The sequence below is a fragment of the Ceratotherium simum genome, chromosome 38 (genome assembly GCF_057802395.1).
Source record: "Ceratotherium simum simum isolate JZ-2026a chromosome 38, ASM5780239v1, whole genome shotgun sequence".
NCBI lineage: Eukaryota > Metazoa > Chordata > Mammalia > Perissodactyla > Rhinocerotidae > Ceratotherium > Ceratotherium simum.
In genome coordinates, this window is record NC_141937.1 from 18299739 (window position 1) to 18318001 (window position 18263).

An 18263-nucleotide genomic window follows, 5' to 3' on the forward strand; every position below is an offset into this window, starting at 1 on the left:
GTAAATGACAAAAAAAAAAAAAAATAAAGATGTACGATATAGCCACTGTCACTTTATAGATGAGAGAATTGAGGCATAGAGAAATAAGTTGATTTGCCCAGGGTCACACAGACAATGAGTAGAAGAGCTAGGGTTTGAACCCACATAGTCTGGTTTCAGTGGTCTTGCTCTTCACCACAATATCATCCGGCCTCTCCGAGGTCTTCTCCAAAATCCTTGTAATGGGGAAGACTGTACCATGCTGTTCTGTGCATAATGTTCCCTTTATCTGCTATTCCTCTTTCTACTTCTGCCTGGAAAAACTAGATCAAGTATTTCCTCTTTTGGCACGTCTTCCCTTACTTCACATTCCACACTGACAGGGTCTAGATGCTTCCTGTTCTGGGCCTAATAGCTATTTCTGGATATACTGATTAATGCACCACTTTAAAAAAATTTTGGTAATTGTCTACTTTTGAAATTAGAGACTTCTTTCAGATCAGGGTTTATTCATCTTTACATAGTCCCTGAAACAGTAGATGCTCAATAATTGTTTGCTGAATTGAATTCAAACATTAATTTATCCTAGAGTTTCCACTATTTCTGATTTATCCGTCAGTCCTTTTTACGGTGGAAGGGATGGTTAGAGTCTTTGTTTGGTTTGCCTCAGAAACAGATCTTGAGACATAGATTCATGTGCAAGTAGTTTATCTGGGAAGAGAAGAAAACAGTGGTGGAAGAATGGGGAGGTGAGACCATGAAAGAAAGGCAGCCAATGAAGGGGACATTGTCAACGCACCTACCGCTGTGGTCCATGAGAGCTTAATCCTACTGGGGAAACCCTGAAAGTTAGAGCAGAGCATACACCTCAAAGTTATTCTACCCAACAAATAAAGTTGCTGAGGCATTTATACACCAATTCCTTTCATTAATTGGTTCAAGCCTACTCCCAGGGGGAGTTAATATCCAAACATATCCAGAATGCCTCACAGATGGACAAAGGGGGCTTTGTCAGCTTAAGAAAGCCCTCAGGCAAAGAAATGCAGGTTCTGGAAGTGGCCAGTCCAGCCAGTGTGTGCTAAAGTGTGAGGGCTGATATGCATGGGCAGGGCGCCCGCAGCATCTGCTCCAGGTTCCCTCCAAACTTCTGAAACTGATTGTAAGGTGAGGAGATCATTTTTCCCCTTTTGTATTTTTGCTAAAATGCGACTTTTAAAGGTGTCTCTAGGGGTAGAATTTTTCATAATTATTACAATAACCCCTGTTTGGGGATGCGTGTGAGGACAATATCATCTGTATGGTTTTTCAGATGAGGTGGCCTCTAGTCTTCTTTGGCAAGTATCTTCTCTGCTTATTCTCTGGGATTGTCTTCAAGGACTGCCTTCAAGCCCAGAGCTCTGATTGGTGGCGTACATATGTGTTCTGAACATGAGAGCTATTGCATTGCTGTTTCTCTCCTGTCTCTTGCTTTTGTATAAGGCACAATCTTCAGTTGCCATTTAAAACAGATATTGTTATGGTTTATAAATCGTTCTAGGTGTTTGAGCAGACTCATAGAGGAATAAGACATGGCGGTTGTCTTTTAGAACGTATAGACTAGTGACCAGGCTAAATGTTTAAAGTGGAATGTAATGAATGTTGAAATAAAGATAAGTGCAAAGTCAAAGGGGGCCTGGTAGAGGGAATGACAAAATACCTTGTGAAAAAAAGTATAATTGAGGATATATTCTACATTTACCCTAAAATAGAGGGAGTTCCTTGTTATTTGAGTATCCCGATGTCTCTCGTATTGTAGACTGGCTTTAAGCTTTTAATTTTTTAAAGCAGCACGGTTTGGGACAAGAATCAGTAACCTGAGACATCCTTAAATGTTGACATGGAAAGACCATTACTCAGGTCTGGAAATAAGGCAGTGGCAGCTGGCAAGGAGGAGAGAGAAGGGATTTAGAAGACTCTTAGCAGGTGTGATAGACAAGAATAGGGTATTGACTGTATCTGAGAAGAAGGGGAAGAGCTAGAGAGACAGATGACTAAATGATGAATCAGAAGTTTTGAGTTTGGGGAACTGAGTGAACAGCGTCAGAGCTAAGCAAGATAGGACAGCCAGGAGGCAGCGGCTGTAGGGTGAAAGGCTGTAAGTTCAGTTTAGACAAGATCTAAGCTCAACATGCTCATGGAGAGCTGTACAGGCATGAAACTCACACCACTAAATCCCCTGAGTAATTAATTGGTCTGGTAGGGGGTTCAGAAAATAGAGATGATGGTAACAGTTGTGATAATGACAGCAATATTTTCATTTCCACGGTAGTGGGAATGCAGGTTATTATTTTACGAATTTCTCACATAGCTTGGCAGGATTCTGTCACGTGCACCAGAAGATATCCATTGTTTTGGACACCTCATCTTCCTTCATTCTCATCCTGTGCAAGCCCTCTTAGCACAAGACAATTTAAAGTTTAGCAACAACAATAAAAGTGCAAAAATGATTATGCCTACAGATGGCATATGAAAGCTGAAAACTGTCTGTTAAAATCACCACTTTTTTCCCTAAGCATCTCATGACATTTATTTTGCCTGGCATGGTGGAAAACATTTTCCTTTTGGTACATTAAGATAATTAGAGGCATGATTCGTTTAGTACCTAATATGTGCTGGCCCTTCACACATTTTCTCTCCAATTCTCCGAGCACTGCTGCTGTTTGTCTATAAGGAAACGGAAGCTGAGATGAGTTAGTTGACGTGTCCATGGCCTCAGCTGACTTCTTTCCTCTGTTCTTCCCAAATGTTACTACTAGGATCACATCTTAGCAACAGGTGTTCCCAGCAGTCGGTAAAGGACAGACGCAGAACTTATCCCATCCATAACTTCTGCTATGTCACATGGCCTTATACACACCTGCTACGTAACCATTGGCACCTGTATTCTTCACTATCTATATTACTGTATTCGTTAAGATTCTCCAGAGAAACAGACCAGTAGGATATACATATATGTATGTGTACATATATATATCCTATTGTGTGTATATGTGTATATATATCTATCCCATATGTGTGTGTGTGTGTGTATATATATGTATATATATATATATGTAGCACAAAAAAAAATCGACTCATCTGACTGACGGCTGAGAAGTCCCAGGATCTGCAGTTGGCGAGCTGGAAACCCAGGAGAGCCAATGTCCCAGTTCAAGCATTCAGGCCAAAGAAGTTCCTTTCTACTGAGCCTTCTTGTTCTATTCAAGCCTCCAAATGATGGGATGAGGCCCACCTACATTAGAGAGAGTAATCTGCTTTACTCAAGCTACTAATTCAAGTGTTAGTCTCATCGAAAAACACCTTCACAGACACATTCAGAAGGTTTGACCAAACATCGTGGCTCCCGGTGGCCCCATCCAGTTGATATGCACACCATCCAGCCTCTCGCAGGTCCTTTATTTCATGCTCAGCTTCTGCTCTCTCCGACTTTGCTCACTTGTATTTCAGGTTCCCAATTTCTCTGACAACTCAGCCCATCCAGAGAACGTGAAATCTCTAAAAAAGGAGAGAAAAAGAAACAAAGCACGTGATTGCCTTTCTCTTGCCACCATCTTTTCTTTTCCTTCTTTTTTGGAATAAAGCAGAGAGAATAAAACTCTCTCTGTCTCTGTCTCTGTCTTTCTGGCTGTCTCTGTCTCTCTCTCACTCTGTCTCTTACCCTTTCAGCCTGGAAATTTGGCCCCCATTCCTTCCATGGACTCAATGGATCCTTATAAAGTCACCCCATTAACAGGTTTAAAGTGCTTTATGTTTTATATCGGGCTTCCATATACACTTATCACATTTAATTTTCAAAACAACCCATCCTCTTTTACATTAATAACTGACACTTTGAGGAGTCAAAGTAGAAGTCTTTTTTAGCCATTGGCAAAAAGCTGAACAGCTAGGATTGGGACTTGAGTTTTTACTTGCCTTCAAAGCCCCTGCAGTTTTCGATACAATATATTATCTCAATAAATTATTCTATATAGTAGTCTCAACAGTACTTTGGAAGTACTAGAAGAAAGAGAATGATAATGCTGATTTGTTGAACTTCATTGTTAGGAATTAAAAATGTAATACCATTCAGAATATTGTCAACTCAGTAAGTGTATCCGTTTGAAGAATCATTAGGTATCACAGGAATTTTCTCAATATGTCACTAAATGTTAATTATTACACTTCTTGGAGGCTGAGATAAGACTAAAAATGCTAATTGCAATGCATTCATGTCTATAAATTGTATACAATATATTTGCATGTTACACATGATCATATAGATTAGGGTGGTATTTTGATATTAATCAAGGTGTTTTTAAAATCCCGTACTTTCTTTGTTGTCACAGACTGTCTCTCTTCCCATCAGTGCAGGCTTATTATTGTCCCATTAGAGAAAGGATTCAGCCAAACTAAGGAACAAACATGTTACAGATTTGGCTTTTAAAAAGAAAGATTTGGGACGATAAGTTGGTTTCCCAGACGGAGGTGTGATTTTTGGGGGATAATGAAGGTTAGTTAGGATTGTCTGTATTTAGATTAGAAGGCACCACTCCTCATAATCCCACTCATGGGATTCTGGAGATTGAGAATAGAGCGAGTCTTTGTTCCATTCCTTGAGTAAAGCTTGGGAAGACAGCAAGGGCCCTAGAAAATTATTCACACCAACATGGCACAGTAACAGTAGGGTAGAAATTGCAGAGAGGCGTGTCCAATCTGGAACTCTGTGTAGGGAAAGGTTACAGAGGCACACCACCCAACAGTGGAAGAGGGTCAGTAAATAGGGAATGAGGCATGGAATGTCAGGGCTAAGAGGTCAGGTTCCCCAAAAGCAGAGTCTAAAACAAGAAATGGCATGCATAGGATTTACTGAAGAATGTTCTTCAGGAAAAATCTGTACAAGAATTCTCAATTAAAAGATTGCTCCCCAAAGATGGCAATGTCAACCATATGACTGAAGGCCTGTGGATCAGCAGGCATTTCAGCAGAGAACACAAAACGTGGCTGACTGACCTTAATGGAACATAGATGCTTTTCAATGAATTCCATTGTAGGACTGTTTCAGGCTGTATGTCATCCACACTCCCTCCATAATGTGGATCTACTATCAGAGGAAGAAGAATGCAACCCAGGAGAAAGCGAGAGGTTTGGGGAGAAGGAAAATACTAAGTCAAGTTGTTCTATTTAAGACAATTTTATTGAAGTATAATTTATATGCCACAAAGTGCACCCATTATAAGTATACAATTCAATGATATTTAGTAAATTTATAAAGCTATGAAACTCTCCACAATCCAGTTGAAGAAATTTTTCTTCATCCCTAATAGTTCTTTCCTACCTGTTTACAGTCAGTCCCCAGGCAACCACTAAGCTGCTTTCTCTATTTATATATTCACCTGCAGTTTTTTGGGAAATTTCATACAAATTGAATGATACAGTATGTAGTCATTTGTATGTGGATTATTTCAATTAGCATAATTTTTAGACATAATTCATATTGTAGATATTCCAGTAATTCATTCCTTTTTATTGGTGAAGAGTATTCAGTGTATACATACAACACATTTTCTTTATCCATTCATCAGATGATGAACATTTGGATTGTTTCCAGTTTTGGCTATTATAAATAGTGCTGCTATGAACATTCATGTATGAGTATTTACATGGATATATGTTTTCATTTCCCTTGGGAAGATACCTAGGAGTGGAATTGCTGATTGAACATATTTATGTTTAACTTTTTTGGAAATTGCTGAATGGTTTTCTGCCAGTAATGTATAAGGCTTCCAGTTTCTCCATACCCTTGCCAACACTTGATATTGCCGGTTATTTTGATTACAGCCCTTCTAGTAGGGATGTAGGGGTATCTCCTGGTGGTTTAAATTTGCATTTCTAAAATGACTTATGGTGTTGACTATCTTTATATGTGCTCACTAGCCATCCTTTTAATATGTTGTTAGAGTCAGCTTGCTAACATTTTCTTGTGGGTTGTTCTGCATCTATGTTCATGTAAAGTATTCGTCGGCTGTTTCCTTGTGATGTCTTTTTCTGGCTTTGATATCAGGATATTTCTGGCTCATAGAATGAGTTGAGAAGTGTTCCCTCCCTCTATATTTTTGGAAAGTGCATAGAATTGATATTATTTCCACTTAAAATATTTGACAGAAATCATGGTCCAAACTGTCTGGGCCTGGGCTTTTCTTCATGGGAAAATTTTAAATTATTAATTCTATTTCTTTACTTGTTATAGATCTATTTAGACTAGCTGTGTCTTCTTCAGCCAGTTTTGGGAATTTGTGTCTTTCTAGGACATTGTCCGTTTCATATAAATTGTTTAATCTATTGATATTGAGTTGTTTATAATATTGCCTTTTATTTTAATTTCTGTAGGCTTAGAATCAATGTCCCTTCTTTCATTCCTGATTTTAATGATTTGTGTTTTCTCTCTCTTCTTCTCCATCTCTCTTTTGGACAGTTTTGCTAAAGATTTCTCAATGTCATAGTCTTTTTAAAGAATGAGCTTTTTTATTTTATTGATTTTTCTCTATTGTTATTCTCTTTCTGTCTCATTGTTTTTTGCTCTGTTGTTTATTATTCCTTCCCTTTTGCTTATTTTGTATTTAATTTGCTATTATTTTTCTAGTTTCTTAAAGAGGAAGTGTAGATTACTAGTTTGAGATCTTCCCTCTTTTCTAAAATAGGTTTTTAAAGCCATAAAGATCACTCTAAGCATTGATTTACCTCTATCACATTACTTTGATGTGTTGTGACATGTTCTTTTTGTTTTCATTTACTTCAAAATATTTTCTAATTTCTTTTATGGTTTCTTCTTTGAACCATGTGTTATTTAATTTCCAAATATTTAGAGATTTCTTTAGGTTCTCTCTGCTGTTGATTTCTAGTTTTATTCCATTGCTACTGTAGAACACACTTTGAATGATTTTTAATTCTTTTAAATTTATTGAGACTTGTTTTATGTCCTAACATTTGGTCTGTCCTGGAGAATGTTCCATGTGTTCTTGAATAAAAAGGGTATTCTGTTGTTTTGGAGTGGAATATTTCATAAATATCAGTTAAGTCAAGTTGCTTGATAATGTTATTCAGTCTTCTTTGTCTATGATCATTTTCATGTTGTTGTTATATCAGTTTGAGAATGGAATATTGAAAGATCCAACTGTAATTGTTGAAGTATCTATTTCTCTTTTCAATTTTGTTGGTTTTTCTACGTGTAATATGGGGCTTTTCTTAGGTGCATATATATTTGTAATTATTATATCTTCCTTGTGTATTGAAACTTTTGTTATTATGAAGTGTTCATTTTTATTTCTAGTAATATTTCTTTTCTAAGAGTCCTTTTTTGCCACTCTAGCTCTTTGAAATGTAGATATTTAAACTGTGGAGTTTGCATAGTATATATATTGCAATTTGTTTACTTTCCATCTATCTATATCTTTAAATCTGAACTGTTTCTCTTGTAAGTAGCTTATAGGTGAGCAGTGCTCTTTTTATCCAGTCCAACAATCTCTCCCTTTTGATTGGAGTGTTTAATACATTCATATTTAATGTAATTACTAATCTGGTTTGATTTATGTCTGGCTTTGGTTGATTTATTTACTGTATATATCTTGTCATATTTGTTCCTCTTTTCTACCATTTGTGTTAGGAAAATTTTTTAGTGTCCTATTTTAATTACCCTGTTGATTGTTTAAATATATTTTTGAGTTGTGTTTTAGTAGTTACTCTAGAATTACAATATGCATTTTTAACTTATTAGAGTCTACCCAGGTGACGTAATTCCAGCAAAATATAGCAACTTAATTCCAAGTAAAATGTAACAATTTCCCCCTAATATACCTCTATTACCTCATCATTTTTGTGCTATTGTTTTCAGATATATTACATATAAGGATGTTACAAACCCATACTAGAGTGTTATAATTATTGCTTGATCTAATGTCATTTAATTTAAAGAAATTATAAGATAAGAGAAAATATTTTATGCATTCTTTCATAATTATCCACATTTTTACTATTTCTGGTGCTATTCTTTTCTTATGGATTCTAGTTACCATTTGGTGTCACTTCCTTTCAACCCTAGGGACTTCCATTATAATTTCTTGTAAGGCAGGTCTGGTAGCATTTATTTCTCTCAGTCTTTGTTTACATGGGAATGACTTGACTTTGCCTTCATTTTTGAAAGATAAGTTTGCTGGATATAGTATTCTTTGTTGACTGTAATTTTCTTTCAGCACTTAGAATATTTCATTCCATTGCCTTGTAGCATCTATTGTTTCTGTTGGGAAGTTATTTATTAATCTTATTGTTGTTCTGTGTATGTGATGAGTTGTTCTTTTCCTTTTGTTTTCAAGGTTTTCTGTTCTTCTTTGGCTTTCAGCAATTTGACTATGATGTGTCTAGTTATGAATCTCTTTGTACTTATCCTAATTGGGAATTTTTGAATTTCTTGGATCTGTAGATTGATATTTTTAAATCAAATTTGGCAAGTTTCTGTCAATTATTTCTTTGAATATTTTTCTTACCTTTTATCTCCCTCTTCTTCTGGGACACAATTACAAATATTTTGTTGTGCATGATGCTGTCCCCTAGGTCTCTGAGGCTCTGTTAAATTTTCTTCAATCTTTCTCTCTTTATTTTTCAGGATGGATAATTTCTATTCAGCTATCATCAAGTTTATTGGTTATTTCTTTTTTGTGTCAACTTTCAAATTTACATTTTGTTTATTTTTTAATAATTTCTATTTCTCCATTGAACTTTATTATTTGTTAAGTCATTGTCACCATATTTTCCTTTAATTCTTTAAACAAGGTTTCCTTTAATTCTTTGAATATATTTGGAATAGTTGCTTTGATATCTCTCTTTGCTGAATTGAACTTCTGGGCTCACTCAGAGTTAGTTTCTTTTGACTACATCTTAAAATCCCTGCATATAGGTCACATTTTTGTTTCTTTGCAAGTCTCAATTGTTTTGGTTTGAAACTGGACATTTTAGATAATATATTTAAGAAATTCTGAATTCTGATCTTCCCCTTGAGGGTTGTTGTTACTGATTTTGTTTTGTTTTGTTTTTAATTGCTTGTACTTAAAAAAGCTTCCACTCTCTATTGATGAATTTTTGTGTGAGGTGGTGAGTGCCTTCAAAATTCAGGCATTTTTCTAATTTGTTCCGGCTTTTCTTTTCACTAGGCGCTCTTACGTCTTTCTTGCATAAGAGCACAGCCTCTGTCAGCCATGGTTGTGTGCAGATTGTGAGCTCTCTCAGGTGATTACTGTGTGTTCACACAGTCTCTAGCTTAGCTGGGGGTATGTGGTATAACTGGGCCTTCTTGGCTCTCCTCTGCATGTATATGTCACCTTAGCCAGGAATATGTGGAGAAATTACCTAGTCTATCTATCATTCTCTCATTTCTAGGATCTCCCTGTTAAATTTCTAGTCTCTTGATCTGCTGCCTTCCACAAGTGGAATCACAACTCAGGCTAGCATGGCTGTGTGCTTTGCCTGTTCATTTTCTACCAAGTTTTCTATTTTTACTAACAGCGCAACTGGGAATGGAGTCTTTGTGCTCTGCTCAAAAACAAGTTAGCCCCGGCCAGCAGTGAAGTTACCTGTTTTGATGGCCAGCTCTGCCCTGGTATTCCACCATCTGAGCTGTGAGAAGAGATGGAGCAACCTCAGACAAGAATGCCACAGATTCCCACTCTTCTTACCTGATGGTCAGCAGCTTTTCATAAACAAACACTTCTTAATTTGTTTTTTTCCCTTGGTTGGTATCCAGAACGCTTTGATGATTGCTTTTGACAATTTTGTCAGTTTTTTAGCTTTTTTTTTCCCAGAGAGAGTTTGCTGACCTCTTTACTCTGTCATCACTAGAAGATCTGGCCCCTGACTTCTTGAAATGGTAACTAACTGCAAAAGCCTAGGAATGATTCAATTTAACTGAAAATTACTAGACTCAGAATGGTTGGTTACCAGTGGCTACAGATTCTTTGTACTTCATCTATCAAGAGGTGAAGTCCATGTTTGTCTTCCACCTCCCCACCCACCCTCAAAGTCCCTTGAATCTAGGAGGCTTTGTGAAAACTTTGATTTATAGAATACAACAAAATTGACTCTCAGCTAATTTCAGGGCCTATGACAAGATATTGGCAACTCTCATCGTTTTTCTCTTCCTTGTTACTGTGTTGTGAGGGAGAAGCAGCACTGGGGAGAGGCCTCATGGAAAGGCACTAAGATACCTGGCCAATAACCTCAGCTGAGCACCACCTTGCCAGCCATTTGAGTAAGCCATCTTCGAAGTGCATCCTCTAGGCCAGCTGAGCTGCCCTGTTAACTCAGTCTGTAGCAGAGATGAGTCCTTCCTGCCAAACCTTTCCTACATTGTAAATTTGTGAGCAAAATAAATGATGATTGTTGTTTTAAATCACCAAGTATCTGGGTGGTTTTTACATAGCCATAAATAACTGGAACATTAATTTTCTGCCTTCTTGAGGAATGGGAGTTGGGGATTAAAGCTAAGAACAGTTATTATAATATCCATTTATCATCTACCTAGCAAGTAAGATTTTCATAGCAACAAAATTGAATGGTAAAAACATAACCTGAAAAAAAAAGGCTGTATAAGTAAAACTTGTTATCTTGCATGGAAGGTGGCTATGATATCGAGGAATAAAGAATTTTATCCCGGGGATTGTGGAGCTGAGGGGGAGGAAGCAATGAGAGAGGAAGGAGAGGAAAGCAATCAGATGTTTTTCTGATTACCCTTGCATGGTTAGTTTAGTGATAAGGAGAAGCAGCTCCAAGCACATGGGTGGCAGCTCTTGCCCTACCATCAGTCTGATGCCTGTGAAGAGCTCCCTGGACAGGAGGTTTCACACCAGCACTGAGGTTTAACCAGCAGGGTTAAGAGAGCAGACTAGCTTAGTAAAGGAGAAAGAGAGGGCCTAATTTGCACTTCCATTTCATCTCCTTTTGTTCTGTATGGCCTGACCACTGAATTGAGAGTCAGTAGGCCTCCTCTAGAGTCCAAATGGCCACAGCAAGACAATACCAGAATAGAGGTTAAGGGTGGCCCACCTAGGCGAAGGACATGGTGGAAAATATGGCCAAGTTTCAGAGAGGCTTAGAGACTCCACATGAGACCATGGTATCCAGGAAGATGCTCCTGGCCTATAACCAAGCCAAGAGAGAGAAAATGATGCCATGAGTGGTTCTTGCTGCAGATTCCATCACAGATGGAACCAGTACCACCTCAAAGCTCATCAGCTACTGAATGGCAAACATGAGGCAAAGCTAGGGGACTCTAAGTCCTCTACACCCTGAGCTCATGTAAGTCCCTTTGCCACATATGTGGACCCCATTTTAAAAAGGAGTCAAAGAAAGAGAGTTCAGAAATAAGAGAATTTGGGTAATTAACCCAATAGATTGGGCACATCTAGAGGGTTTAAACTATTAAATCCAACTAAATTGATATCTACATTGGATATTGGTAATTGGTAATTTTCCCATCTCATTATCTAGTGGATGGAACTCATGTGGAAGACTAGAACACTTAAAGATGAAAATATAAAAAATATATTTTTACTGCACCTCCCAGTTATCATGTGAGTATATCTGAGTCCTTGCTACATATATGTAGCAAGATAACCTGACTGAGAATTTAACAGTGTTTTACATTCTCCTGGAGGCATTTCATGAAGGAGTATGGCAAGTATTTTCCTTCACATCTCATTTCCCCTCAACCTCAGTTACCATTCTGTACAATCAAGCCTCTAGAGACCGAGGTCATAGATTACTTATCTTACTTAAGAAAAGATGAACAGATTTTCATATGGACAGTATAATGTAGTGGTTAGGAGCATAGACTCTGGGGCCAGAATGCATAGATTTGAATTCTAGGTTTGTCACTTACTGGCTTAATGACAAGTCATCTAACCTCTCTGTGCCTCAATAGTCTCATTTATAAAATGGATACAATAATAGTACCTCTTTCTTCATGTTGTGATTATTAAACAAGTCAATGCATTTGAGGTGCCCACATATAGTAAATACTATTATTGAGCTTTGCCATTATTGTTATTTTTTTTGGAAAACCTGGGCTCCTTGAGATCATAGACTGAATTTTCCAGCCCTGAAAGATGATGAGGCTCTGTTGGAAGGAGGTGAAGGGGCAGAACATGGCCAACGTGTAAGAGAATGTTGCTCCCTGTTACTGAGGAGTGAAGAGCGTGGTGAATACATGGGAAATAGCGAGTTCATGTCTTCCTAGCAATGCCAGCTTGGTGGTGGGCCCGTGATGTGGATGGAGGAGTGGCCTGGGGAATGAATCCCCAAGAGACACTGCTTTGGAGCTGGGCAGTGGTCCCAGGGTCAAGATGGCTATGGAGAGAGCAGGGTCTGTGAGTGGCAGAGCTGCCAGCACAGCCCTAGACCATGATGGCTTAAAGTGGAGAGACTCTAACACAGAAGCATATGCCCCCCAAACATGGCAAGTTTTCCGCTATACAGGCTGGTGGAGCTCAGAACTTGACGTAATTTGATTTTATAAATAAAAACATGATTTTTCTTCTCCCTTAACATCAAGGAGAAAATTAATAACCACTGCTTATAGCAATGGCCCAAACTAGAATTCATTTGACAAGACTTGACACTTTTGAGATACCATTGAGCAGTATTCCATACAGTGTTATTTTTAGGGAGATGTCTTTAATATTGTTAATCAATGTTTTCTTCTAAATAGTTGAGAATACAGATTAAACCATACTGTGACTGACTCTTTTCTTAATATTAGTTCAGAAGGAAAAAAAGAAGGAAAATTTCCACTTAAGAATGTAAATGAAGCCCTTATGCTAAGTTTATAGAAACCAAGCCTGAAACCAAAATGACATCTGTGAAGTTGGATAAAAAAATCTAATTCAAGAGCTACAGGGTGAATATCATGAGGTAGGGAAAAACTAATGTAAATTTGTGAATTCTTAGAGTTAATAAGTCTGTACTCTTGGAAAAGTACAATCACATGCTCATTATGCTGTCCTGTGCTTTCATTTCCTGACTGGGAGTGGAAATTATTCTCTTCAAACTAAGTTATATGGGAACAGGGTCCCAGGGACTAGAAGTCCTTAGAGCAGCAATTTCTCCCTAATGTGAGAAAAAATATAAGAGAAGCAGATTGAGTAAGACACACTCCCAGAGGAAATTGGGAGCATTATGATAACAACTTAAACTTCATTAAACTGTAAGAAAATGTTTATTTCTTTTGAAACACAGAAGAAAAGCACTTTTAATGACCTGGGATTCCATCTAGCACCTCTTTGCTATTTTTGCATACATTTTTTCCAAATTTTAGCTGGTAGGCAAAACTTTTATAACCAATCACTAATTTCCAAAGTAAAAATGGCCATTGTCTAAATTAGTGGAAGTGTAAACTCAATCATTGTATTAGTGATATTAGCAATAAACATTTGTAATTACACGTTGTGATAAATTGTAAGGACTATTCGGGGCCAGCCCAGTGGTGTAGTGGTTAAAGTTCAGTGCGCTCCACTTCAGCAGCCCAGTTCGCGGGTTCAGATCCCAGGCGTGGACATACACTACTCATCAAGGCATGCTGTGGCAGCGATCCACATACAAAATAGAGGAAGATGGGCACAGATGTTAGCTCAGGGATAATCTTCTTCAAGCAAAAAGAGGAGGATTGGCAACAGGTGTTAGCTCAGAGCCAATCTTCCTCACCAAAAAAAAAAAAAATTTGTAAGCCATACTGGTTACACACACACACACATACACACTCACACCCCGCATACAAGGTAAAAGTTCTCAGGAACTTGGTAATAGCCACACCATCAGCATTCACCAGGAGCCCAAAATATTAACACACACAGTGGCTTTCTGAGTCAAGTTTGCACAAAGTAACAGTGATATTTTTAAAACCTAATGTGGAATTTGTGCAGGAATGAGCGCCATAAGAGCATGTCCACCAGAAATTCATATCACACTGACACTATAAGGTTAAGTTTAGTGGGAGAACACAATGTCACAGAACTCCAGAATGCTTCTGAGCTCTGCTCTCATGCACATCAAAAAAGTTTTGTTTGTAGAGCAACATTGAGCATCTCAGTGAAACGTCATATAAGTGAACACTTTGAAAGAGTACGTACATTAAGAAAGGTGTGTGTATATGTACTTGGGAGGCATGGTCCTCTTACAAGTGTTCATAAGATTCTGGATACATTGTCTTACTCTATTTCATCATAGAACTAGATGGCAGATATTTATTAATGAGTCATGTTTGGTGAGAAAGGCATCAAATGGTTTGATATAAAATGATCGACATGAAAATTATTTATAGTGTCTTATATTGTATATTTCATTCTTTATGTATGCATGCATGCATGTGGACTGTGTAATTAATATATAGGCATTAGTTAACTGATATTCAGTTATATTAATAAATAATTTTTCATAGAAACATAAAAGTAAGTAGAATCCTGTCACAGCTATATTCTTATTTGTAGCTCAAAAAAGGCTTTGACCTATAATCCAGGTGCTTCTAATTACCTGTTAAAAATTATAGCTAGTGTCTAGAAGAAAACAAACAGCTTGATATAACCTAGATCTTGAAAATGACAGCAAACATCCTAGCAATAAACACTATTACAAAGAAACATTCAGTATAACAATGATTATTTTTGCCTTAAAAGTTGAAACAGAGAAACAATGTTTTGTTACCTTGGTTACAGCAAATTCTGTTCAATATGCCTTGTTGGTCTCTGAAGGGACTTTGTGTATGTATGTTGGTGATTGTGGGAGGTAGTCATACAGAGAAGTTGATATATTTTTACAGATTTTTTTTGGTTCTGCTATTAAGTAATATTTTGTGTAAAGCCTCTGTCATCAATTAAATGAAAACATACTTATGCAAACATCACTCCATATAAAACCATCCCTAGGCATACCTCTGTATATTTCTCAGTTACCCCCGAAGACACAGCCTTTGGCGGCAGGAAAGGAAATAACAAGGAGTTTTGTGGTCAGCATGAACGTTGAAAGTGGCTCTACGTGCTTCGATCCCCAGCTGTGGGATGTGAGAATTACTAGGATTGAACAAGAAGAGAAGAAGCTTTGACTGAAGTTATTTCCTCTTTTATGCTCTTTCTTGGCTTTGGGAACAGGGAGGAGTGAGTCATCCTTGTGTGGCAGGGAGGGGTTGGAAGTGGTGAAACATAAAAAGGGCCAGAGTGTAGAATTCCCCTTCTTCCTCAGGGAAACTTACATTCTGGGGGCATTGGCCAAGAGCATCTCCATGTTGAGGAAGCAGCCATTTGTCAACGAATAAGAGGCATAAACTGTTAAGAGAATCAAAAATGTTTATTTGGGGTCTTAGGAATTACAGTTCGGGAGACACAGATTCGAGTAGAAACTCAAATGTGCTCCGAGGAGAACAAAACAGACAAGGGTTTATGAAGGGAAAAAGAGATAAATTCCAGCAAAGTTACACAGGTGGTCTTACAAGATTTGTGATTGGTGCTGGCAACAACCGTCGCTTCTTGGCTATACGTGATTGGTTGCTAAGGCCATCTCTAAGGGAGAAAGTTCTTATCTACAGGAATAAGCATATTTCTTGGAAGAAGGTCAAGATGACAACAGTGAAGCACAGTTCAAAAGTTTATATTGCACCTGGGTAGAGATGTGCATAGGCCCCACTTTTCTAATGGCCCCCTTGCTCCATTTTCGGTGCCCCTGACGTGTGACTCCATTTTGTAATTAACTTCCACACAATTGATGCCACCAATCTTCGTTTCCTCATCATCAAGAGATACACAAGGTTCAATTCTCCCTACTGTGGAAGAAAGCAGGAAAGATGTTCCCTTTCTTCTGCTGCTTCCCCCACCTCCTCATCTGCAGCCTCAGAAGTTCTTGCAGGGAGCCTGGTGCAGAAAAATAGGCAACAGACATGGTTAGCTGTCCTAGGGCAACCAGCCTCCCCTTCTTTCTTTAGTTACAAAATTCTGAATCTTACGAAATTTTTTTGAATCATTGACAACCCTATAAAAGAACTATAACCTCCAGCTTCCCTTGTAGAAAGACTATATCCTCCAGCCTTCATTGTAGCTAGATGTAGCCATACAGCCAAGTTCTGTATTATGGGATTTGAGCATGAATGGTGATTATAACTTCTGAGTCATGTCCTTAAAGGAAAGGAGCATTCCCTCCATTGCCCTTTTCTCTCTTTCTTCTGATGAGAACAAAGGCTTGATGTCCAGAGCAGAAACAGTTATCTTGGACCATGACATGGAAATCATATGTTGAAACTGGCAGAGCAACAAGTTAGAAGAGGCCTGGGTTCTCGGCTATCCAATCTCTTTCCTCGTCCTAGACTGCAATGCTCAAACTTTTTATGAGTGAGAAATATACTTCTAACTTAATGCACTATCACATTGGGTCTTTCTGTTACAGAAGTGGGGCTACAATATCCCAAAAACTTATACATAGTTATAGCAGAGCTTCTCAAACTTTAATATGCATAGGAATCACCCAGGGATCATGTAAAAGTGCAGATTCTAGTTCAGGAAGGGTGATGGATAAATTTTATGTGCCAACTTGGCTAAGCTATGGTGCTCAGTGGTTTAGTTAAACATTAGTCTAGATGTTGCTGTGAAAGTATTTTATAGATGTGATTAAAATCTACACTTAGTTCACTTTAAGTAAATGAGTTTCCCATTGATAATGGCATGAACCTCATCCAGTCAGTTGAAAGCCTTAGGAGCAAAAAAAGGTTTCCCAGAGAAGAAAGAATTCTGCCTCAAATCTGGAACATGGAAATCCTGCCTGAGTCTCCAGCCCACCCACCCTTCCTATGAATTTCAGGTTTGCTGGTTCCCACAATTGCATGAGCCAATTCCTTAAAATAAATCTCTTTATACACACACACATATACATATATCTTATTGATTCTGTTTCTTTGAAGAACCCTGACTAATACAGTAGGTCTGGGGCAAATCCTGAGAATCTGCATTTCTAATAAGTTCCCTGTGCTGCTGATCCGAGCACTGTGCAAGATTCCAGAGACCTGGATGTCAGAAAACACGTGTTTCAGTCTAGACTTTGACAAAAATTTCCTGTGCTAGGTAAGTCATTTAATGCACAGATCTCATTTCCCCATCTCTGAGGTGAGAACGTTGGACTAACTGACATCTGCGCCCCTTTCAGCTCTAATACATTATAACTCTGTGATCTTAACCCTCCAGGCAGGAGGCCCTGGTGAGAAGGTAACATAGAGCTGATGGCAGGGCCCACCCCAGATGTGTGTAAAAGTGCATGGCCACCACGCATGGAGAGGTGGCACTGCTTTCCTGGTTGTTCTTCCAGTGGGGACATTTTTAAGTGGTGTGGGTGGCCATTCAGCTTGTGACTTCTTATACTCAGAAATCTGATGCCTAAGGAAAGATGGTTAAGTTTTCTCCTTTTGATTAGGAAGAGAAATTCAAGGGCTTGATCTCTTTTTCCCAGGAAACCCATTTCCCAGCGCAAAGGACAAAGGCGAGTCTAGTGACATAAAACAACCGCTTTGTGTTACTACTTCCTTACACATTATACACATCACATGTGTTATAATCACTTTGTAGAATGATCTTACAGATTAGAGAGATACATTAATGAACTTCCTTCCTTCCCAAACCTGGGCATCAGTAGAACTTGGATTTGGAAAATTTTAATAATAGCATCATTATTTGAATTATTCTTTATGAACAATGGCAAAGAGCTTTCAAGTTATATTCTGTTAAAGTTGTCCTTCTCTTTTAATGCTCTCATGCCCTGTAAACAAGCCTGTGTTTTAGAATCAGATATTCCTTCTGACGGTGTAACCTGTACCTGTCTGTACCTTTGCTTTCTCAAGTCCTAAATTGAAAAGAGGTTTGTTGTTTTCCTTCGGAACCATAACTGAAATGAAGCTGTAATCATTCTTTAATGGTGGGACTCTGTTTCCATCTATAATATAGAACATTTATTCTTAAAATAGGCACGTTTAAATGTACAATATATTTCAGTAGCCACATAGAAAAAAATTTATTGGGGGATTGCAACTCCTTCATTTTCCCATTGTCTTCATTTCCCATCATAAAATGGCATGAATCGTACAAAACGCTAATAGATTGTTTACTGATGGTGCTATGGTTAGGCTTAGCAAAGAAATGGTGCTCTGGGAACATATATTTACTCATTCGAAATGTGGTTTTATATATATGTGTGTGTGT

The 18263-nt window shown here is 38.0% G+C and overlaps 1 long non-coding RNA gene across 1 annotated transcript in view; it reads left to right on the forward strand.

The window, feature by feature from the left end:
• LOC147912255 (uncharacterized) overlaps positions 1-18263 on the forward strand; it is a 108384-nt gene that overhangs the window by 31070 nt on the left and 59051 nt on the right. The window lies entirely within an intron of this gene.